The sequence below is a fragment of the Felis catus genome, chromosome A1 (genome assembly GCF_018350175.1).
Source record: "Felis catus isolate Fca126 chromosome A1, F.catus_Fca126_mat1.0, whole genome shotgun sequence".
NCBI lineage: Eukaryota > Metazoa > Chordata > Mammalia > Carnivora > Felidae > Felis > Felis catus.
This window is the reverse complement of record NC_058368.1, coordinates 234,815,880-234,838,937: the sequence shown is the minus strand read 5'-3', so window position 1 is coordinate 234,838,937 and position 23,058 is coordinate 234,815,880. Positions and strand designations below refer to the sequence as shown.

Here is a 23,058-nt window from a genome sequence, read left to right as displayed (position 1 = left end):
AAACACCAGCCACACTCTCCCTCTGTCCGCCATATTCTGCAGCATTTGTGGAATGACCCCGGAAACGAAGTCCAAGTACACATTGTCCTGAGCACGCCCCACCCACGGTGTGCCAAGTAGTCCTGCAGTGAGGCTCTCGCGGCCGCCGGTGTGCGGGCCACTCCATCCCCACTGGGCTCACCTCTCTGTTCAGATTCTGCATTTCTGAAGAGCTCTCCCAGGTGATGGGTGTGGCCCACGTGCTGAATAGCTAGGCTCTAGACGCTCCAATTAGCTTACACAAAATGAACACGTGTTTATGACATGCACCCTTGCCACATGTTCATGTAAAATTTGACTTTCATGCTGCAAAGTTAGCATGAAATAAACTACACACACACACACACACACACACACACACACGGAACATCTCCAAGGTAACCATACAAATGCTAGCTGGCTATTATGGGCACTGGAGGGTAGCTGGGAGGGGAGGAAAGACTTTTGAAAACACAAACACCCCAGCCACACTCCTAGAAGAATTCAGGTCGAATATATGGGAGTGGGACCCAGGCTTTGGCCAGGGGGAAGCTCCCCAGGTGACCTCAATGTATAGTCAAGGTGGTGATCCTCGGGCACGACATGGCACACGTCAGTACTACACGCTCTGTGTGAGATATTAAAACCAAAGTAACTTCCCAGTGTTAGTTCCCCAAAACACTTAGGAACTGGTAAGCTTTTTCTTAATCCCTCATGGCCACTATTTCTGAAAACTGCCCCCATGAACAGCTGAAGAAGGGGGAAATCTGCCTGGAAGTCCCAATATTTCATTTTGCCCTGGAAGAGTTGGACAAAATAAATAAGCTGAGTCACAATTTGCAGTCATGTGTCCTTACTTTAATCTTGTGATTTTCTATTTCTTAACATTATTTGAATATTCTTTCCTCTACTTAGAAGACAGGCGCTCAACTGGGTGTTGTATCTCAGTGGTAAACCACGGGAATCTACCCCAAAAACCAAGAGCACACGGTACACCCTATATATTAGCTAATTTGACAATAAATTATATTAAAAAAAAGAAAGAAGAGAGGCTTTCATTTTAAAAGGACCTCACTGATAATGAGCTTGAGTCTATGTGTCAAAGAGCTTTTCTAAAGGTTCCCAGGAGAGAACTTGACAAATGACTGAGTGCATCGATCCCTGCCATCTTCCTAAGTTGAGCCAGGATCCTCTGCAAGTGAAATGTGATACAGACAAGTACCATTTGGGCAAAAGGATGAGTCGCCATGTTTTGAGGCAGAAGGAGCAAGGGTAGCCCGAAAGGTTTGGAACCTGTGGTCAGGGTGATAGTCAGGGACCCTGCAATTCCACTCCTATGCGCATGCCCCAAAGAAACGAAAACCCAAGCACCTACTCACGCACATTTATAAACAGTACTTTTCTCAAACGCCAACAGGTAGAAACAACCCACACATCCAGCAATGCACGAACAAATCAGCCAGTCTGGGGCTTGCCACACAATGGAATATCGTTCAGCTCTAAGAAGGAATAAAGCACTGGTCTTGCTGCACCATGGATGAACCTCAAAAACATTATATTAAGTGAAAGACACCAGAACCAAAAGCCACGTACATATGGTCCCACGCAGGTGAAACACCCAGAATAGGGAAATCCACGGAGTCAGAATGTACCCTGGAGTTTGCCAGGAGCAGGAGAGGAGGAGGAAGTGGGGAAAACTGCTTTAATGGGTAAGGGGTCTCACCTGGGAATGATGGAAATGTGTGGAAACGAGATAGAGGTCGTGGTTGTGCAACATCGTGAGCGCGCTAAATGCCGCTGAATGGCTCATTGTGAAATGGTTGATTTTATGGTGCGATTTCAATTGGTTATTTTTTTTTTAATATGGAGAATGCTTGGTTTATCTGATGGAGAGGAACAAAGCTGGAAAGGCAGATGGGGAATGCTGGTGGGGGTGACATTTTAAATGGAGTCACTGGGGAGGCATCCCTAAAAGCTGAATTTGGGCAGATCCTAAGGAGCAAGGGAGTGAGCCCCGTGGACATGTCTGAAGAGACCACTGGAGGCAGGAAACCCCAGGCAGAGGGACGGCAGGGCAGCCCAGCTGGCTAGGCAGACGTGCCTGGAATCTAAGAGGCGCAAAGGGAGTTCCAAGCTCCGCCGGGAGCCACAGGGAGTCCGGAAGGAATCAGAGGCTGGCGACAGTGGGGAAATGAGCAATCCCGCAAATTATATGTAAAGCGTTGACTTTAGGTCTTGTTTTTGTTTTTTTTTTAGTTTATTTATTAATTTTGTGTTTTGGGGGTAGAAGGTTGGGCAGAGAGAGAAGGAGAGAGAATCCCAAGCAGGCTCCACGCTGTCAGCACAGAGCGAGACCCTGGGGCTCAATCCCATGAACCATGAGATCATTGACCTGAGCCGAAACCAACAGTCGGATGCTTAACCAACTGAGCCCCCCAGAGCCCCTTCATTCTTGTTTTTTTTAATTTTTTTTTTCAAACGTTTATTTATTTTTGGGACAGAGAGAGACAGAGCATGAACGGGGGAGGGGCAGAGAGAGAGGGAGACACAGAATCGGAAACAGGCTCCAGGCTCTGAGCCATCAGCCCAGAGCCCGACGCGGGGCTCGAACTCATGGACCGCGAGATCGTGACCTGGCTGAAGTCGGGCGCTTACCGACTGCGCCACCCAGGCGCCCCCATTCTTGTTTTTAAAAGCCTTGTTCTTAAGTGGGTCACCGTGCTTTTACAGCTTGATCGAAACTTATGACCTGTTTTAATAATGACCCAACAATTAAAGAAACAGCATAATTAGGTTCGAAGCACTTTAATATATGTTGTTAACTTGCTGTGTTTATTAGAAATCAATCTCTTCAGGCCGTGGCCACCCCTGCGGGCCGGGACTAACTAAGCCTGGGTTCTGCGCGGACAGCACATGACAGAACAGCTGGCAAGAACACAACACCACCGAGGGGTGGTCCAGCTTGCGTTGGCGGTTGTGTGGCCAGGCTTTCCTAGAGGGGCTGGAGCCAGCTCCCCGGAGGGCCTGGGTGGGGGTGGGGGGGCGGCGTGGGTTTCAAAGCCAGGAAACCCGGCTCGACAACAGGGTGTGGCACCCACTACCTGTGCAGCCTTGAGCACATGGGCACACCCGACTGAGCCCCAGACAGCTGGTCTGTAAAATCAAGCCACGCGAAACTCCAGACCTTGGGCGCCCAGCAACAAGCCCCATGCACATCGAGCACCAGCTTCTCTTACCTGCCCCCACCCCTGCTTCCGCCAGCTTCTCTGCTCCTGCTCCTTCCCTCAGCCCCTCTGCCAAGGTCATCCTCCATCACTTCCACACACGCCCCTGCATTTCCGGCCCGCCTCCACTCCCTCTCTCCGCCCCTCCTGGGGAGCTGCTCCCTCTGCCCACCGACCCCAGTCCTTCTTCCACAGACCCTTCCTGTTGGCCCAGCCGCCCCCTCCTCCGGGAAGCAGGTCTGCGTGGAGGGGGACCCTCTGTTGCCCTGGTACTTTGCAGACTCAGAGAAGCAGGTAGTGGGACGGCCGGGGTGCCAGGGGGGGGGGCCCTACAGCTGGTCTGATTCGACCCCAGATGGTCCAGGTAGGTGATGAGATGTATTTAGGGAACGGCTAGATTCAAAATAGCTCTAATAACTGAAAACTGGTATTTTGTTTCTCAGAAACAAACAAACACCTCCCCCCAAACACAAACATGATTACGTGGCAATTCCTACCATTAGCCAGGTTTTTTGTTTTGTGTTTAACTGTTTATCACTTTGCGTACTTCTCTCAGAACAGTGTTTCCCCGCCTGGTCTGACAGTGCGCGTGAGGCTCTATGCCCACAGAGCTGCTGAGACCCAGCGACACAAGGGATTTACCTGGCTGACGTCTGGCCCCCGGGGCTTCCCCTGTGCGGCTCAGTCTGGGGAAAGCACAGCAGGGGGGGGCCCACTGGCCTGTCCATGCAGACTGCCCTGGGGCCCCAAATCCCAATGGCAGGCTCACTCACTTTGGTTTGGTTGCACAGAGAACACTCCAGCGAGCCTCCTAGAAACCTGCTCTCTGTGACAACAGCAACATCACACAGCAACGTGCAGAAAGTTTCACGCTGGCCTCCTCCATCCTTGGAGGTGAAGAGTACGCTTCTGCCAGTCCACTGCCCGAAACGCCCTGCCTACAGCTGTCCCCGGCAATCCTTCCTCACTGCCCTCAGGGCTCCGCTGGGATAAAATCTGGACAGACTCTCCCCACCCCCACACTTCCTACCCCCGTCACCTGGCCTTGCTCAGGTCATAGAACTCACCACCACCAGACACGCCACACCTCCAATATCTGCTAAACCTCTGTGTCTGCATCCAGGTCTTTGTGACCCAAACACACGCACGTACATTTACTACACTATACAGTTGACACTGATCAACACAGGGGTTAGAGCCACTGACCCCCCCAACTCCCCCGACAGTCAAACCAAAAGTAAGTACCGTAAAGGAAAAAGAATACAGTAAAAAAAAAAAAAAAAAAAAAAGTATTGCGTTCTGAAAATAAAGTAAGCTAGAGAGGGGCGCCTGGGTGGCTGCGTCGGTTGGGGGTCCGACTTCGGCTCAGGTCATGATCTCGCGGTCTCTGAGTTCGAGCCCCGCGTTGGGCTCTGTGCTGACAGCTCAGAGCCTGGACCTGTTTTGGATTCTGTGTCTCCCTCTCTCTCTCTGACCCTCCCCCGTTCATGCTCTGTCTCGCTCTGTCTCTCTCTGTCTCAAAAATAAATAAACGTTAAAAAAAATTTTTAAAAAAGTAAGCTAGAGAAAAGAAAGTGTTATTAAGAAAATCACAAGGAAAAGACATATATTTACAGCACTGTACTGTAGTTATTGAAAAAAGTCTGTATGTAAGTGGGCCTGTCCCATTCAAACCAGTGTGGTTCAAGGATCAATGGTTAAACGATGTTATATATGATATACGTCATTTATATGCATATATGGACGTTTACTATACAATGTGTGCCTACATAGGAAAGCCAAGTGAACTGTAAATACTCATATATTTATTGGTTTTCTGCCTCCTTTAAAATGCAAGCTCCATGAGAAAATGTCTTGTTATTGGTCCTTGTTTCCAGCCTGTGCTTACTTAGGCTCCCGAGTGATTAGCACCGAAACTTATTTCTGTAATGTCAGAAAAAAAGAGATCTCTGACAGATAGCCAAGATACAAAGATACCTCGAATGGATAGCCAGGTTTCCACACAGTGACAATTAGGGGGAAATGGCAGGAAGTAATTCGGAGGGGCTTTCAATTGGATGGGAGAGATTTTAGTTAGAACAGATGGATGTGAAGGGTCTGCAGCTCAAAACCACAGAGGACTAAGGGACAATTAGCAAGTGCGTAAGCGGTAAATGGCTTGAAACCCCGTGACAGACATTTATAAATGGGCACGCGTGAGAAATAAGGAGTTCCCTGTGAAGAGAGTGAAAACAGCCCCTTGCACCACTCCTATTAAAAGCCATCACCCAAAAGCTGGTGACGATGCTGTTGTGTTAAGACAGGCGACTGTAATTGCATGATTGTGTGCAGCCCATTGAAAAGCTTCTGGAGCAGAGGCAGAAGGCTAATTTGGAGCGGCGAGTGGGTTAGCATTCATTTCAGAAAGTCTTCTCCCAGACACACATGCTACGTCAAAATGGACAGCCTTGTTCTAGTCCGACTGTTCTATTAGATAAATTACCCACATTTGCATGCGCGCTGTTTAGCTCCAGGCAGGGGAATATTTGCAAGTAACACCTGGTGCCTTGAAAGACACACACTGCCTACTATATCTTACAAACTTTATATGTTCTTTGCTTCCAAGTTCAATTAAGACACTCTCCAGTGAAGTTTCATTGATTTACTTTAATATATGCCTAAACCTCAGCCAGGGCGTAACTGATTTCTAAAGCACAATATCCTGTTGATGAACAAAAGACACCACAAAGTAACTGTCAAGTTCTGCTGACGGATCATTTTGCTCATGTTCTGAGAGACTTTTCTTTTTTATAATTTTCTCCCCGAGTGTCTTCAAGATTGCTGGTTTTGTGGTACAATCGATCACGTAATGTGTGCCATCAAAAAAAAATGGGGGGAGATTCCATCCTTCTGAAGAATCACATTGAAATTTAAAGTCTGTACGGTTTTCCTTCAAAGAAACTAATACGTCTACCCTTCCGAGATGAAGTTCTTTCTGCAGGTTGTCAGGGATGGGAACGTTTCCCATACAGATCTGGTCGTATCAGTGAGAACATCCATGTTCCCTTCCCTTGACCCACAGCTCCGGAACCATGGACAGAACCCCCGTTTCCAGGGAGCCATGCTCACTCTGACAGTGGGGCAGGTGATGAAACCCACCTCCCCCCCCACAGCACCGGGGAGTTACATCCAAACACAGAACCCACAGCAGGCACCTTACAGAGGCCTGGAAGGTCAACACACCACACAGGCATTCCATCCAACCAACAGGAGGGATTTGCTTTCCTTCTTTTAAAAAAATCAGGAAGTCAGAGGGCCTTCAGGATAAATCGTGAACCACCTGATTCTGGAAGCTTTGCCTTGGTTCAGAGCCTTGCTGTGTGTTTGTTTCTGATAAGCGCACAGAGACACCAGCCTCAGGGAAGGTCCACAACCCACACTGGAAGTGAAAAGTAGTCCAGAGGAGATCAGCCACGGACCGCGAACGTCATGGGGAAAGAAGGAAGGATGAGTCGCTTGGGGAAAGAAAAAGCCCAAGAAGAAGCTTCTCAGGCCCCCATGTACGGATGCCTTCCCTGCCCCGGAGAGCTGGACCACGTGGACGTCTGACTGGGTGTGGGTCAGCTGTCACTGCAGCCAGAGAATGACCAGGCTGCCCCTAGAAAAGTACGTGCTCTACGCCTGCCGTCCTCCCACGAGGCCCAAGGTGGCTGCCAGGGCCGTGCTGGCATTGTGTCCACGTTTTGCCAGCATCTGCTGTAACCTACCTGGCGTGCCGTTGCCAACTTTTGCTTGTGTGTTATCTCTCCATGGGCTGGAGGTGATTGGAAGGCAGGTGTTGGTTGTTACAGCTTCAGGCTCATGGTTGGTCCATCAATGCCTCCGTGAGTTCTACACACAGCGCATCGCTCAGGAGAGCCGTCGCCTGTTTTCGGAATCCTCAGAAACCGTATTGAAAGACCCTTAATAAAAGCCTCTACAAGCCAGACTCACATCTTAAAATGCCAAATGCTTCTGTTTCCTGATCTCTTTGAGCTATGTTACAAAAGGATTAAAATGAGTATTTTTAAATCGCAAGCATGACTCTTGAATTTACGGCAGAATTCCAAATGCAGCCCGTATCCGCATGGACTCAGCTATCTCACGGACAACCTTCGACCTCAGAACAGAATAATTAAATCCTCTGCAACACTACCTGCCTTGATCCTGTTCCCCAACGCCGGGTTTATAAAGTGTTTGATGTGAAAAGCGTGTCCAAGTTTAACAAGACCTGGTACCACTAGAAATATTCTATGGAAGTCAAGACTTCCTGTTCTGACTATGGGCTGTAGCGTCTACAAGAAAATAAAATCAGGAGAAAATAGTTGGGAACCATTTGCGGAGCCCAGCTCAAAATTCAGAAAGCACGAATGGAAGCTAAAATTTGGAAAGGGCAGTTCCCTAATGACCCTCTGTCCCCTGTGCCTGGGACTCTGAGCATCTTCTGGCAATGACAGCACAGTTGTCTGAGCACAGGGAGTGACATCTCAGAGACGGGACACTTGCTGAGGTTGGTTTGTTTATTTTTTTTGTTTTGTTTTTACTATTATGAACGATGCTGCTCTAAGCATTTGTGTCTTTTTATTTTTTAATGTTTATTTTTGAGAGAGAGAGGCAGAGTGTGAGTAGGGGGAGGGGCAGAGAGAGAGGGAGACAGAATCCAAAGCAGATTCCAGGCTCTGAGCTGTCAGCACAGAGCCCAATGTGAGGCTTGATCCCATGAACTGTGAGATCATGACCTGAGCAGAAGTCAGATGCTTAACTAACTGAGCCACTCAGGCACCCGGTTTTTTTTTTTTTTAACATTTTTTAAAATTTTATTTTAGACAGAGAGCACATGGGGGAGAGGGGTGGAGAGAGAAAGAGAGAGAGGGAGGGAGGGAATTTTTTAAAACTATTTTTTAAAGTTTATTTATTTTGAGACAGACAGAGACAGAGTGAGCAGGGGAGGGACAGAGAGAGAGAGAGAGAGAGAGAGAGAGAGAGAGAGAATCCCAAGCAGGCTCCATGCTGCTAGCACAGAGCCTGATGCAGGGCTCAAAACCATGAAGCTCCGAGATTATGACCTGAGCCAAAATCAAGAGTCAGACACTCAACTGACTGAGCCTCCCAAGTGCCCTGAGAGAGAGAGAGAGAGAGAGAGAGAGAGAAAATCTTAAGCAGGCTTTACACTCAAGACCAGATGTGGGGCTTGATCCCACGACCCTGGATCACAACCTAAGCTGCAATCAAGAGTCAGAATCAGGCGCCCCCCTTTTTAAGTTTATTTATTTATTTTGAGAGAGGGAGAGAGAGAGCACACGAGTAGGGGAGGGGCAGAGAGAAGGAGAGAGAGAACCCCAAGCAGGCCCTGTGCTGTCAGCACAGAGCCTGATGCAGAACTCAATCCCAAGAACCGTGAGATCATGACCTGAGCCAAAATCAAGAGTCTTAACCCACTGAGTCACCCGGGTGCCCCTGCCAAGGCATTGGACATTATTCCATCCGACGTCATTGTAGACTCTGTTCAATCTTAATCTTGCCACATGGGTGTAGAGTGAAAGAGACACCTCTCTCAAGAAATGGGTCTCTAGTGGGAACCATCCATGATTGACATTAATTAGCCCCATTTCTCCACATCCACAGAGGAGAGAACTCACGCTTCCCTTCACTCTCTCCCCTTCACTTGTCCCCACAAATGAGGGTGACCTGTCCAGCAGCTGATCTGGAGTAGTGACTACAATGCCTGACCCTGTCACTTTAGCATGGACTCTTCCAGAGCTGCATGCCTGAGAGAGATCGGCATTCTCCTCTCTTCTCCAGCGACCTCGGGACATGCCCTGCTGGTTTTTTGAGAACAGCCTCCCCCAGGTGCTCTGCCCATAGGTGGCTGGGCCAGAGCAATGGAGTGTTAAGGGAGGAAGGCACACTCTGACCTTGAACCCTGGCATCACTCTGCACCATAGCTCTCCCAGTGCACCTGTGTAGCCTTGTGTGGGCCACTCACCTGTGCACACCCAGGTATCTCCATTGGCAAAAAGCGTTCCATAACCGTATCTACTCCACGCGGTCACCAGGCCCTGGTGTTCCCATCGGTAACATGGGATTCATGGCATTGCTGTGATGTGTAACTGAGGAGAATGCCTGGCCTTTACAAGCCCTGCACACATGTCTGCAGTTGTCATTATCTTAAATAATATGTTTGCTTCCCTTTCTGATGCCTGAGACTATTTATCAATGAATCTAGAACACAGAGGGGAAGGGACACTGTTACTTAAGCCCCTCACATACCCAAGTCAAAGGGCATGTCAGCCATACCGGCGAAGGAGATGGTCAGTAAGGAAAGACTACAACACACACAGAGGAAAGGACCAGAGTACAAGAAGTCAGCACTGAGGGGTGACAGTTGTAACACTCGTGGTCCGCAAAGCCCCAACTATTTACTATCTGGCCCTTTGCAGAAAAAGTCTGCTGACTCCCTGCTCTAAAATAAGCAATACCCTGTAGGCCCCTGTGCTCCTCCTAAGACCTCACTCCCTGTCCACCTGTCCAGGTGGCTCTCCTCCAAGGCCAGGGGTCTAACAGCTGCCTCCTCTCTGAACCCTGGGCTGCACTGCTGTCCCTTCTGTACCCAACACAGTGTCTGCCTGACCTCTGCTAGGTCACAGTAATGTCTCCTGGCTGCAAAATAAATGGATAAATGAATGTAACACATTGGACAACCACTTCAGATCTTCATTCAAGTGGAACTTTCCGCCAGCTAATAGCACTGTTATTAATGATCTCATTCCAGATAGCGTTTCAACAGAAATTTAAAAGAACTACAATATGTCAACTCATCCTTAAGCAGGAAGTCTGGTCACTCTTGGCGCATGGATTGCCAGCATTGTGTGGGCTGACCACGCTGATAGAGGTGTGCATAAATGGTGCGCACTTCGGGTACAAACGAGAAAGGCATGGTTGGGGCTTCTAGAAACTTCCTCAGCCCGTCTACACTCAGTTACTATCTCAATAGATCTGGTCCCTGAGAAGAATACTACATAGATTCCCAGCTCTACTCACGGATGACTGTAGCATACACAAATAAAACAGAATTTCATGGTTTCCCTTTCTCAACTTTATCCGCAACCCATGGATGGACTTAAAAGTTAGTAGGTGGTAATCAGACATAAGTCAAAAATGGGACGAATCCATGACAGCAACAAAACAACAATAAATCACCCTGAACATATTTCAAAGTATTCACAGGTCAATGGGAGAAAAACACTAACCCAGCCCCAGAAGATCCTAACAAGATCTGTCTTCCATTTGTGACCTAAAAGACAAGCGTCCGGAATAGAAGCAGATTGCCAAGACATCCTTAATTCACTTTTTCATTTTGATCATAAAAATCTGGTATTCAGTTACAAACAATCTTACTGCATCTGGAAGCCATCCATTAAATGATTATATAGAGCACAGATATACCTGTCAGTTTTCCTCCTGTAAAATGCACCCTGGTCATCCTCGGAGGCTTAATTCATCACTGTTTCCTTAAATCCAAGTGATTACAAGTTGTGGTAGCTCATCTCCAAAGATGAACCCAGTTCAACCACTTCCCCAACATTCACGCCCTTGTGTAGTTTTTTCCCCATGAATCTGGGCTGGCCTATAACTCATTCTATCCAAAACAATGTTTTGGAAGTGATGTGACAAATCTCCGCCTAAACCTTAGGCCTCTCTCTCTCTCTCTCTCCCTGCCCCTCCCCTTCTCAAAATAAATACATAAATAATCATTTTTTTTTAAAAGAAAACAGGTCTAATGATGTAATTGAATCCTCTTCAAGACTGTGTATTTAGAAACTATTTGCTTACATTCCACATAGAGAAAACGTGTTTGATCGTGTGTCACTAATGCACATGTGTGTGTTGTGTTTGTGTTTGCACTACTGTAGTCATGTGTTACATATGCTATAAATAAATACTAACATGAAATCTACAAAGAGGGATGTCAACAGAAATTCTCATACTTTCCTGGGGCACCTGTGTGGCTCAGTCGGTTAAGCATCTGACTTCGGCTCAGGTCATGATCTTGCAGTTCGTGGGTTCAAGCCCCATGTCAGGCTCTATGCTGACAGCTCAGAGCCTGGAGCCTGCTTCAGATTCTGTGTCTCCCTCTCTCTCCCCCTCCACCTCTCTCTCTCTCTCTCTCTCTCACATACACACACACACACACACACACACACACACACACACAATAAAATAAAATAAAATAAATAAAATAAAATAAAATAAAGAAGGTCTCATGTTTTTTATAACATTCTAAAGCATTTGAAAAGTAAACTTCAGACTGTCAATGGCAATTATTTCCAGTGGATTTTTGGTTTTTTGTTCTTGGTTTTCTTCTTGCTTGTTTGTTTTTTGGCTAAATGTGTTTTTCCCCCAGATTTCCAAATTAATAATATACTATGTAAATAATTAATGCTTAATCTTAAATATTATTAGCGTTTTTAATTTATCATAAATCCTAATAAATTATATTTGGATTGAGAGTGAGCAAGACGAGTGCTCCCATTTTCCCCGATCATCTTTCTCGGTCAATAAATATGTCCCTTGGTGACCAGGATAATGGAAACAGAGGACAACTCTGCCCTCCCACCTTTTACATGCTAGCCAACACCTGCCAAACCCCTTTCTTCTTCCATGACTCCCCGCTTGGAGCTTTAGAAAACATCGGGAATTAAAGAGAGTGCCAGCAAAGGATCACCCCATCTCACGGCCTTCTTACCACATAAGCCACCCCACCCATGGACCTCTCCACTACCTCAACCTCTCTACCATATAGACCTCCCCACCATATAGACCTCCCCACCCCATGAACCTCCCCTCTCCATGGACTTCTCCCATCATATGGACCTCCCCACCCCATAGACCTCTCTATTGCATGGACAACCTCTACTATATGGACCTCCCCAATCATGGATAACCCCCACCCCATGAGCCTCCCCACCTATGGATCACCTCCGTCCCATGGGCCTCTCCACCCCATGGACCTCTCTGCTCCATGAACAATCCCCACCATACGGACCTCCCCAATCGTGGGTCACCCCACCCATGGACCACCCTACTGCATGGCCTTTTAAAGTTTCAATCCAAGTAGAATCCGTGTTTTCTTAACTCTTCACAAGTTTTGCCTTCCCCTTAATGTTCTAAATGCCAACACTGAAAGGCTAATTTCTTGGACAAAGAAGTGGTCCAATTTATTACACTTCATGTTGTGAACAGTACCACATGGAAAGTTCTTTCACAGAAACCTACTTAGGAAAATAAGGTTGGGGCTGAGTGGAGAGAGATTTCTCTCATGAGGCAGCAGACAGACACTATAAAAGGGCTCCTGGGATGTGGGATTTGTGGTGAAACTTGATGAGTCCATGCTTGCTCTGCATTGGCATCCCCGTGGTCTGAGGCCACAGGACCCTGGGAGCCGAAGCATCAAGGAGAAGTGAGAAGGTACGAAGGTTCAAAATTATCTTCTTCCATCCAGACCCAAAATACAACTGCGGAACACTGGGACTACAGATGGCGGTTTCCCCCGTCCTGTCCAGATTCCTCAGCAAGTGCATTTCACCCGACCCAAGATTTACATTTCCCATCTCATACTTAAGGCAGAAAATTCTATTATCTTCACTTGAAATATAGAAAATCTATGGCGATGATAAATTATAGAACTAGCCTCATTCATACGATAATGACTTAATTTTGATTCAGCCTTCACTGTCTACTCTCTATGTGAAATATGGCCTACGACTGCAGGAATGGAGAGACTCAGAAGACACGCTCACAGACACACACACAGATGCACACTCACTCACAGAGGCACAGTCTCACAGCCTCACACTCAGACTCATGTACACTCGCAGACACGCACATAGGTGCACACTCACAGACACACTCACAGGTGCACATCCACTCACTAGAGTCGCCTGCACCTTGCTGGAGGCTGTGTGAGGGGAGGGGAGGAGAGTGGGCTCAGGGGCTGACCACCTGGGGCTGCTGCATCCTGGCTCGCCTACTTGCTAGCTCTGCCACTGAGCTGGAGCAAACTTCCTGAGCTCCCTGGGCCTTGGTCTTCTCATCTGTCAAGCGGGGCAACCGTTGTAGGAGAAAAGCCGCTCAAGAAGCCCAGCCCACAGAGCCGGCCCAAGCACACCTGGGCGCCATCGCCTGTGACAGACGCTGAGACAAGACTCTGGAAACCCCTCCGCAGGGCACACACTCAGTGACTGTCATGGGAAGTCAACCTCAAGACCTGGAGGAAAGCGTCCAGGGGCCCGGGACTGAGACAGCCAGGCCGTCCCCTCACTGAGGCCCGGCATCGCTGTGAGCCATTCTCCCGTCTCCCCTTCCTCCGTCACCGACGGAGACTGAGTGGCCTTCCTCACAGGGACCAGTTCACACCCTTCTTCATCACGGGCCTCAGCAGCGCAGGGCGGAAGGGACGGGCCCCGTGACGTTGGGACTGCCGGCCTCCCGAGCTGCGACAGAATACATTTCTGTTGTTTGAAGTCACCCCATCTGCAGTACTTTGTTACGGCAACCTCAGGAAACGCTCCAGAGGACATGATGTGCTCCCCAGTAGGGCCCATTTGGGGCAAGAACGTTGCGGCCTAACCTAAAAGCCAGCGAGGGCTGCTATGTTTATGAAATAACATCACCGTGTGAGCAGTCCCTGAGAAACGATGGTCACTGCAGCTGCCTCTGTTACTGAAGGTGGGGGGGAGCCACGGGGCCGGGTGCCTGCCCTGGTGCGTGGGCGGAGCGCGCTCAGAGCCAGCAGTTCCCCCCCAAACCCAGCCTCCCCATCCCACCCCCCCCAGTGTGGCAGGGGGGGCAGAGGGGCTTCTCAGTGGGAGCCACAGTTGGGCAGCTTCCAAGGACTCCCGAACAGCGACCCCAGCTTGGTGCATACGTTAATGTGCCATCAATCATCCATTCTCCCGTCTCCAACGCGCTCCCCTCTCCTCTCCTCTGTTGCAAAACCCCGTGGCTCTCACACCCAGCCATCACCCTCTCTCCTAGGGTGCGCTCTATTACGTTTTCAGCCTGGGTTACTGTTTTCCGGCCTGGCAACGGCAGTGCCCATGCAGCCCATCGAACAGATGCACGTAAAACCCCAAGCTGGGCAGGGACGTCATCACCCTTCCAGAGGAGCCCCACGAGGGCCCCAAACTTCTTCGCTCATTGCTGGCTGTGAATCTCTGCCAACCTACAACAGCTGGAACACCTCGCCAGGTCTCCATATGGATTTTGTGTTAACCGTCTCCTCTCCCGGCCGGGTCCAGCTCCGCCTGCCCGAGCCCACATCTGCACCTGCAGCCTTCCTGAAGATAATGGCTTTTCTCTGCCCAAGCTCGTTCTGAGATTCAGGCGTGTTGAATCCAATTGCTTATTTCAGGGATAGAAGAAGCATGCCATCCAAACCTTCAGCGGGGCCTGGATTCGGTACACCCTTTTCAGGGGCAGTGTTCCCGAAACACAGCTATTAATTAGGGAGCCAATCTGTAGAAGCAACAAGGGGATAATAATTAAATCGCTGGCAGGAGATTCCAATGAAATAATGCAGATGTTAAAGAAGAAATGAAGAAGCAAACAAGGTTAATGTTTCTGTGGAACTAGGCTCTAGAAGGATTGCGTTATGGTGCTGTAGCCACCTCAGTGCCATAGGAGCCTGGAGCCATAGCCTTAGTACTGCCTCTCGACCCTTGCAGGACTTGGTTTTTCCATCCGTATGATGGACACACTCATGCTAACCATCTCAGACCCAAGTTGGGCTAAGAAAGTTGCTTGGACAATAATTGTAAAAAGTTTAGAAAACCAGAATGCTCTGATATAGGAATCACAATAATCTATTAAATATTTTCAAATCACCAAAGACAAACCTAACTCTTGCTCTTAAAATCCCATTGGCAGGAGGGCTGGACCCATCAAAATAGGGGGCATTGGCAGGAAGAAGGGTGCTCAGTGGCTCTACCCCTACCCCACCATCAACATTAACTCATGCATATAACTGAAGTGTTGGTTCACAGCCGGCCATTATTTTACCCCAGGGGACACTGGGACACTGGACAGTATCTGGAGACACTTCATTTGCTTTGGGAGAGGCGGCTGCCAGTAGCACATTCTGGTGGAGGCCGGGGATGCCGCTACACTTTGTACGACACACAGGACAGTCCCACAGCACAGAGTCACCCGCTCAAAATGGCGATAGTGCTGCGGTGGAGAAACGGACTAGAGTTACCTTATGTCTCTCTAGCCTTCTGTCCTCAAGGAGCCTGCTCGCTTCTTGGCTTGAGGCCATGCTCCTGAGCTGGACCAAGAGAAACAATGGACCTGCCCAGTACCAGAGAGACGCCACCCCGTCAGCCTTTTAGCTTAAGAGACCCCCACATTCATGCGCCATCAGCTGTAAACTGCAGAGACATTTCTTGGGAAATACCAAATAAGGAGCGGAGCAGAATGGAATACTCTTACCAGACCTAACTGTCTCACATCCTGGACCTGTGTTCTACCAAGTGATACCTGCTCTACACGTGTGGTCATACAGTTGCGGGGGAGCAGGGGATTGAAGACAGGAGCTTCTGTGACCCGAACAAGATGGTAGCCAAGACAGGATCGGGAGTTTCGTACATGACTTGGAGCGTTCTTCACCCAATCTTCATTTGTTAAGCACCAACTATGCATGACCTATGTTCCAGGGAATAACCAGGCATGGTGTTCCCCTCTCAGGAACTTACAGTCTAGTGGGGAGAGATCATAGATCGTTCGTGCACAGTAAGAGCTAAGAGAAACCAAGCTTGGTGAGGGGCCCAAGGGAGGGGTGTGTGAGGTTGGGCAGTCCCCTCAGATATGATGACATTTGGTCTGCTGAGGACAGGAGCATCCATCTAGGAGGTCAGCCTGAAGGACGGCCCAGTGACTCAGGTTACTGGCATGATGTTTACCACGATTCAACTAACCCACATCCACTTTCCACCATGGTTGTGCCCACCTCCACGTTGTGTGCAGGTGACGCACGGCCGTAATACTTCCCAGCCTTCCGCTCAGGGCTGGAGCATCTGAGAACCCAACTGCCAGGGCCTGGCTGGCTTCACCCCAGTGTCAGGACTCAGTCGACGATCAGCCAGCACCCACACGGCAGGTCACAGCAAGCTTTTTGCAAACAGCAGCATTTAGTTCGTGGCCTTTCCTGCTTCCCCCCAGAGCAGCGCTGCGTCTGGCACTCGTCCAGATCACTTAGCTAGGAACAACACACAGCTAAAAGAAAAGAAGAAGAATTAAAAATTGCAACGAGTTTAAATAGGCAGCCATCCGTGGGGCCGTGCGTGTTTCCAGACAGCTTTATCTCTGCAGTTCACGCCCTTTGGTTGTGAGCAATTTCAAGGTTGATGGCGTAGCAACTGCCAGACATTCTTCCTGGCTGGTGGTGATCATTCCCTGGGTTGTAACAGGGCCGCACCGTTGCTTTGGGAGGGGGAGAGCGTATGTTCGTCTCCCTCCTCATTAGGTCAAATCAAGCTTTTCCAGGGCCAGGGCCTGGATCCCAGCTAGAAAGTAAGCACGTCCTCTATGTTGCTGTGCTATTCTGATGCACTAGGCTCTTGTTTCCAAGGAACCCACTAGAATAGAGCATCTCTATTAGAGAGGGAAAGAGAGCTAAAGCCACCAGAATGTCCCCAACCCTCACCCGCCTGGCTAGAATGGGATAGATCTAGGGTATTTCTTCTTGACCGTTTTGTACAGCCACGTTCCCAAGGCCACAGCACTGAGACCAAAAGGTGTCAGTGGCCCCAGGCACGGAGAGAGGTGGGCGGGTCCTGGTTCTGTCTCTGCCCCAGGGTGGGCCACCTTACATGAGCTCCCAGCCTGCCTGGTCCCCATTTCCCCATCTGCCACCCGAAGGTGATTGATGGGGAGGACCCACTTCAGGCCCTGGAGCCCTGTAGATACATAAAGTCCTTTCATGATAAACGCCAGCTCCTCAGTGCTGGCAGCAAGGGACCCCCTACATGTGTGCCCATCCCCAGGGCTCTTCGTCCACATTGTGAACAACTGTGTATTTCAGATTTCCGACAGAACTGCCCCCCTGTATTAACCCCAGGCCCATACGGAGTCCCGCTGCACACCCACCATGGACTCAGCTGGCATCCTTAAACATTGTGACCCACCATTTACTGGGCACTTCCTGTGGGTATTTAAATTTTTATGGAGAGAAATTCCAATGGCAGGAATTGGACACATAGAGGAAAAGGTCTCAGGTGACATCAGTGTTAGGGACAGTTTCCTAACATTCTTCTTTTTTTTAATGTTCATTTATTTTTGAGAGGGAGAGTCAGAGAGAGGGAGACAGAGAATCCAAAGCAGGCTCCACGCTCACAGCAGAGAACCTGATGCAGGGCTTGCACCCATGAACCGTGAGATCATGACTTGAGCCAAAATCAGACACTTAACTGACTGAGCCAGCCAGGCGCCCCTAGGAGGGTTTTCCTCCGGGCCCAAGGAGTGGGGACAAAGAGCAGTTTTAACTTTACAGCCTACAGGAGACTGGATTTTTTTGTAAGACAGGGATCACGTATTATATATGTATGTATATCATATACGCACATCTCTGCACATACACACGTGTATAGGTGACAGTGGAAAGATGTCAGAAGCAGCCCTTTCCCATTTAATGTAAATGGCACAAGGGATCCTTTCTTTGACTTCCCCTTGGAACTTTCAGAGGAGTCAGGGGAATCTCAGTGGCCGGTGTTTCACCTGCCAGGCAGCTGGACCCCAGGACCTCAGCAAGGGGGGGGGGTCAGCTCCACTGGGGCCCGGCCCCCAGCCAGGCACGGCCCCCACCCCAAGCTCCCACCGCGGGCTCTCCGCTGCATCCTGCATGCAGGACTCGGAGTCCCTGGCAACTTGCGGGGTCCCCATCTGTCCCCTTCTCCCTAAACTGAGGCCTGTTCCCTCTGCCTGCTCTCCAGTCTCCAGTGGGACCTTCTCTGGGGGCCTCGTCTACCCTCAGCACTGTGGGTTCCAAGCCTGTCCTTGTCACCAGCTGTCTGGGGACCTCGGGCAAACCAATCTGAGCCACACCCTGTCGTGAGAAACAACAGCCACGTACCAGATCCTCTGGCTCCTGCAGCAACAGCTAAGAGGCAGAGCTAACCAGGCAAAGGCAGTTCGGGAGCCCTCGAGAGTTCGGCAAGGAGTCATAGATAATCATCTCCCACACTTATCTACACCTCATTTTTCGAAGGACATCTATGATCTCTTCTTAATCCTGCTACGAATTTGTCCCCCGGGTAGGATCGCAAGGATTTATCTCCACTTCCTCTGCCTGTACCCAACCATCACTGGAACCACTTGGAAAAGCCCCTTCCTTATTCTTTTTCAAGGACAAAATACATGCAGAGACGGGCTTGAGCTAGCCTGAAATCCCAAAGGAGATGATAAATATTGGTGGAAGGAATGGGTTAATAAGAGGGTGATCCAAAGTGCCCAGTAGTGGCCTGGCCGTGTTTTATCGTCAAGCTGCTAGGGGCACGGGGGCTCCTGAATTGATCAGGACAGACCCCGGGGACACTTAGAATTCCAGACGGAGTCTAGACTTCATTGTCCACTTGAGAATATGAAACAACCCTCCTCTGGGGCCTACAGCACAAGTCCAATCTATCTGTCTGACGTTTACTAAATCCCTTCTGTCCTGGGCATTGGAGACACAAATAAAGGTAGATAAAGGCAGAAGCTTGTAAGGACAGTGCATTTAATGTCAGGCAACTTTGACGAGCCCATGGGCATTGGTTCATTCATTCATTCATTCATTCGTTCCTCGGGGAGTACTCATTGAGTTGCCTATGTACCAAGCACCAGCTCCCCTTTGATTCTGCTGTATTTCTGTCTTTTTCCATAGGACTGATCATCTTCTAAAATACAGATTCATTTTGGGGACGCCTGGGTGGCTCAGTCGGTTAAGCGTCCGACTTCGGCTCAGGTCATGATCTCGAAGTTCGTGAGTTCGAGCCCCGCGTCGGGCTCTGTGCTGACAGCTCGGAGCCTGGAGCCTGCTTCAGATTCTGTGACTCCGTCTCTCTCTGCCCCTCCCCCACTTGTGCTCTGTCTCTCAAAAATAAATAAATGTAAAAAAAAATTTAATACAGACTAATTTTTTCACTTATTGTGTCTCCTTTACTTGTCTGTGTTTCTCTGCTGGGGCGTAAGGTCCCAGAAGACAGGGACCTTTGTCTGATTCATTCACTGATGTTTCCCACGCCCCTGGACTACGGCACGTGGAAGGTGTGGGTAAATGTTTCCTAATAAATTAAGGCCCTCTCCAAGGCTGGAGCCACAGACACAGCCTTCAGCTTACCTGGACTGCGGGGGTCTCTTTCCTTCCACTCTGGCTGGGTCTCTCTGGTCCAGGGGCTCCTGAGACTCCTGAGTTCTGCAGCTCTGCTCGGCCCTTTGGGATGGACAGCCAGGGCGGACTCTTCCTGGACATGATCGAATCCCATGGTGCCACCTCTGCCCACAGCCTCCTGGGGCCAGCGTCCGCGAAATGCCAGTCTGGGAAGAACAGTCACGTGCCTCCTTGGTGTGTCTTTCTAAACCTCCCCTCAATTCCCAGCCAACCTCCCTGAATGCTTCGGGCCCCTGGAAGAGAGAAGGGCAGGGAGTTGAAGAGAAAGGTACAGGAGGACCAAGGAAGGACATTTGTGGGGAGCCCTCCCGGTCGTGGGCAGTGCAACGTGGGCTAATGGAGGGCAGGAACACTCCCCCAGGCTCCCACTCACATGTCTGCAAGGGCCCCCCCCTCTGTCTCTGAAGGCACGTACAACACAAAGCCACTCTGTCTTCTGTCACCAGTCCCTTGCTGGTGACTTGCTCTGTTCCACTGCCCACAGGTCTGCCTTGCTGATCACCCAGTGCGTGCCAAGCTCAGGGAAGGAGCTTGCTGCAGGGAAGGGAGCTGCAGACATACGGGGCATCGGCTGTGCTTTTCTGACTCTCCAGGTCTAGGAAGGGCCACAGAAGAAAACCAACAGCTACACCGGGGAAGAAGGCCCCGAAAGGAAGCAAGCTATATACAGGCACCTGGCCAGGAGGGTGGGTCGGGGAGGCATGTGGAAGATGTGTAGTGAGCTGTACTTTGAAGATGAAGAGAACAGAGCTGGTTCTGAGGTGAAGCTTCCAAGAGGGTCAGGGAGAGAGGAGGCCCCCAGCGGCCGGGGGAGCTGGTCGTGAAGAAGGGGGGGCCCTCGCTGAAGAGGCTGGATCTTATCCTGGAAAGATTTTCATGTTTAGAGGCACGTCATCAGATTGGGCTTTGGGATATCCAGAGGCCTGGAGCAGGGATGCTTCGGGAGAAGATCTGGTGTCTTGTCACCATCCTGCCCATAAACAGGAGGGAAAAAACGAAAGACTCTCCACCTGCATTCAGGGCCAGGAGGCGCTGGCCACACTGTTTGTTGTAAAGCTGCAGAAAAAGGGAAGGGAGGTACAAATATGTTCCAGTCTCCTGTTTCGTGATGTCGAGTACAACTCATAAAGAACAGTTCTAACAAATGAAAAAGAAGAATTGTGCTCTCGGGACCAGAAGCAGGTACTGGCCAGGGAGGTGTCAGGTACATCCGATGTCTGAGACACAAGAAACGGTCCCGACCCTCAGCGGCTTCTTGAAATGAGTCTCCCCCCCCTCATTGCTTTTCACATGTATACGATGTGTTAGGCAAACTTTACATTATGCCACTGAATTAATAAAACCCTGTATTTCGTGGACTGATATTTTTACACCTTTGAATTGGCTTAGATTTTTTTTTTCCTCAGTGCAGAAGTTGCACCTAAAGTGTTTGCTATCAAACTGTTTTCCTAATAATTCTCTCGGAAACTTGGGAAGTCAGGCTCAAGTCGAAAATACAGCGGATGAAATTCCTTTGTTAATATGGCATGTTTAGGGCTGGGATTGGTTTTGGAGCCTGATGCCAAGAGCTGACCAGTGTCTCCAGCAGATTAGTGGTTCCATTTGGTGGCATAGTATCTTACTCTCTTACTCAGTGCATTCTGTGAAATTCACGTTTGATCACGTGTGCACCTGTTTCAACCATTCATTTCTCCTCCTTTTCTTACCATTTATCATATACTTTGTAAACCAGAGTTTCCACAAGGGACATGGGTGAAAGCTGACTTCTTAGTAATGGGCTTCAGGTCCAGCATTCAGAAAAAAATAAATTCAGCATCAGAAGGGAAACTCAAAAGCAACGGGTCTATTATTTGGTACAAAGAACGTGTTGGTACCTAGAGCATTTTGACTCAAACAGAAATCTCTTGTACTAGGTTTTTGAGCGTTCTGGGAATTAGGGTGAGGTGAATTTTCTCCACCATGCTTCTCCTGTATGCAGATGGAGGCGGAGTGGGGGAGGATCAACCCGCCTCAGAGGGGAGGAGCCTCAGGAATCTTGCCCCCTTACAGCCCTCGATTAAGGATGGAGAGGAGGACTTCATCAACCAAGCATGACACCGTGATGTTGTTTGTAACACTTCAACCTGGACTGGTTGTCCAGGGCCATCCGAAAGCCAACTAGATGGATGGCATTTCCAGAGGTCTCGCAGGTGTGAGTCATGATGATGGGGCCATCATGCCATGATTCACACCATTACCTCAACATCCTTGAACTTGTGTGTGTTCAGATGATGTGAAATAAAGTGTCAGGTGTTACTAGTGTCAGCAGCATGACTTCTGTAGCTACACTGCCCAGTGCAAGTCCCTGCTTTGCCACAAGAGTGTGACCTTGTGTAAGTTATTTGACCTCCATTTGCCTCTGTTTTCTCACCTATAAAATGGGGACATAGTAACACCTACTTCCTAGGTTGCTTTGAGGATTAATGAGTTTATGGCAACGTCTGTCACATAGGAAACACGGTCCACATTTGCTATTCTTAGAATGAAAGAAAAATGGGAAGACATTTGAGCAGTCCTTTATTTTTTGAAAGTATGTTATTAAAAACAAAAAAACGTGGATCCTGAGAAGGTGATAAGGAATCAGACGGTGAGTGAGAGAATAATGCCACTGGATGAGACATTTAAACTGCCTGTAGGTACACAGATTTTTCTGGATTCCCCGGAAGAGCCTAGCACAATGGTAATGAGCTAGCACATCAACAATTGATGGTGATCAATCACACTTGACCGACCGTTCCAGGAAGTCAAGCTTGGGGAAAATCTGCTTTGGAGAAATGATTGGGTCTTTGGGCTACAAATCAGTTACAATGGTGCCAGGCGAAGCGCCTCACGGGGACAGTGGTTTTCATGGCAGCTCTTGCTCCGTGGGCTTTTGTGTTCACCCTCTAACACCCAGCTGTACAATATTCACGTACGACCTCCGACCGACATCTTATTTTTTTTTTTAATTTTTTTTTGCAACGTTTATTTATTTTTTGGGACAGAGAGAGACAGAGCATGAACGGGGGAGGGGCAGAGAGAGAGGGAGACACAGAATCGGAAACAGGCTCCAGGCTCTGAGCCATCAGCCCAGAGCCCGACGCGGGGCTCGAACTCACGGACCGCGAGATCGTGACCTGGCTGAAGTCGGACGCTTAACCGACTGTGCCACCCAGGCGCCCCCCGACATCTTATTTTGAGGCTCTGACCATCGGTGGCCCACCTGTTGGGGAACCACTCCCCGCACTACTTGTCGAGCTCACATGTACCCATGCGTAAGTTTCAGAAATGGCATCACTGTCTCTGAGAGCTCTGACAGACCAGGTCTGTTTCCCATGTTGCTGCCTCTTCTACCCC

At 49.3% G+C, this 23,058-nt stretch overlaps 1 long non-coding RNA gene across 2 annotated transcripts; it reads right to left on the bottom strand.

The window, feature by feature from the left end:
* Positions 1–12,452: 12,452 nt before the first annotated feature.
* On the bottom strand, positions 12,453–22,728 carry LOC109492305. 2 transcript variants are annotated; one of them, XR_006586460.1, is made up of 4 exons: positions 20,358–22,728; positions 19,633–19,829; positions 16,267–16,532; positions 12,453–14,777 (listed from the first exon to the last, which is right to left on the bottom strand). It is a non-coding gene; the product is annotated as an uncharacterized LOC109492305 (long non-coding RNA). The 2 variants fall into 2 exon arrangements; XR_002736313.2 differs by having other exon boundaries at positions 19,633–22,728.
* Positions 22,729–23,058: the final 330 nt, after the last annotated feature.